This window comes from Mustela putorius, unplaced genomic scaffold (genome assembly GCF_011764305.1).
Source record: "Mustela putorius furo isolate JIRA1106 unplaced genomic scaffold, ASM1176430v1.1 tig00003942_pilon_pilon_pilon, whole genome shotgun sequence".
Classification (NCBI taxonomy): Eukaryota; Metazoa; Chordata; class Mammalia; order Carnivora; family Mustelidae; genus Mustela; species Mustela putorius.
This window is the reverse complement of record NW_025422087.1, coordinates 2,955,931-2,957,731: the sequence shown is the minus strand read 5'-3', so window position 1 is coordinate 2,957,731 and position 1,801 is coordinate 2,955,931. Positions and strand designations below refer to the sequence as shown.

Genomic DNA, 1,801 nt, shown 5'->3' with positions numbered 1-1,801 from the left:
CTTCTCATAAAGTCAAAACTGAGTTTATTTCTGTGCTATCTATTGAAAAAGGATTAACTAGAATATAGTAATATACTATATTCTAGTAATTCACACAAGAATTTATAATATAAGTTATATCAGTCTTGGTTCATTTACTTTTTTTCATTCACTTTTTTAATGAATATTGAAACACTTACTAGGTAACTATGGTGTGTCAGATGCTGTGTAAGTCAAAGGAGATAACAAAACTGGCATGTTCATGGAAGTCACTGCTTTGAGGAAGACAGTCCTGAGAGAAAAATATATATGATACAGTGAGATTGGTGCCGTGGTGGGCAGGTGAAGAGTGGTTTTGAAGCACATAGAAGGGGGTACAACACTCGGACTGCGTGTGTGTGTGTGTGTGTGTGCGCGTGCATGTGTGCCCATGCATGTGTCTGTTGGGGGTGGGTGGAAAGGAGCTGGTCCTAAAGGCTACCTGGAGCAAGGGATGCTTGAACTGAGACCAGATCTAATAGTTTATAACCAGAATGATGATGCCCCAACCAGAGTTAGGGGTATGTGTGAAAATCAGGTGATGAGAAAGAATACATAGATTTTCTGGAGACTGCAGCACATCAGTTTGGCTGGAACACAGGGGCCCAAAGGGCTGGGGAGCTTGTGGGGAGATGTGAGACACTCCACATCATTTACAAAGGAATAACCTTCATGGTGCTTTCTCAGAGAGCAAAAATGGGCTGTGAGAGCTATTGGGCTCATCTGTTTTATAACCTCATTGTGTCAAATCAGGGAACTTTTTAAAAAAATAAAACAGGGGCACCTGGGTGGCTCAGTGGGGTAAGCCTCTGCCTTCGGCTCAGGTCCTGGGATCAAGCCCTGCATCGGGCTCTCTGCTCGGCAGGGAGACCGCTCCCCTCCCCTGCACGCCCTGCCTGCCTCTCTGTCTACTTGTGATCTCTCTGTCAAATAAATAAATAAAATCTTAAAAAAAACAAACTACAACAGAAACCACTCAGAGTATGTCCTCTCCCTCTTACTGTCCCAAAGGAGAAGAACCATTACAAAGGCAGAAGGCAGTGCCAAAAACAACACCTAGAGCCAGTTTCATGCTCAGAAGAGAACACTGCACTTCCGCCTTATGGTTTTGGGTTTTTGACATGATTAGAGAACCTTCTCTAGTAGCAAATTATAGAAACGATCCCTAATAGTATAGTCTTAAACCAGGGACTATTTTAACTGAGTCGTAGCTAGTTTCTTTCTGGTCTAGCAGTATCCAGTTGTCTTCTTAGCAAACCCTTGATCATGCTTCAGTGTCCATCCTAATACTAGAAGAAAACCTACGGGTGAATAATTCTGTGATCTTGCTGATGGGGAAAGTCTGTGGAACAAAAAGGTAAAAAAATTCAATGACAGGAGTGGCAGCCGATTTCACAAATATTCAATACTTCTATATATGAAAAGTGCTTAAACTAAAATGAAAAGGTAGAAAACCTGATAACTTTTGGGAAGAAATCTTGGTGTTTTCTTTTCTTTTTTTTTTAAAGATTTTATTTATTATTTTTTTGAGAGAGAGAAAGAGAGAGCCTGCAAGCTAGAGGAGGGGCAGAGGAAGAGGGAATCCCAAGCAGATCCTGGACTGAGCACAGAGTTTGAAGGACTTGATCCCATGACCTTGAGATCATGACCAGGAGATCACCGCCCATGCTGAAAGAGAAGAACACTTAACCGACTAAGCCACTCAGGTGCCCCAATCTTGGTGTTTTCTATTATAATTTAAAATGTGTGACTCAGCAGTTGAACTTGTATTAAATTACTCTTC

General features: G+C 41.6%; 1 non-coding gene across 1 annotated transcript; it reads right to left on the bottom strand.

Moving 5' to 3' along the window:
• Positions 1-989: 989 nt before the first annotated feature.
• LOC123389061 lies at positions 990-1,199 on the bottom strand. Its single transcript, XR_006603598.1, has one exon. It is a non-coding gene; the product is annotated as a small nucleolar RNA U3 (small nucleolar RNA).
• Between the last annotated feature and the right edge of the window lie 602 nt (positions 1,200-1,801).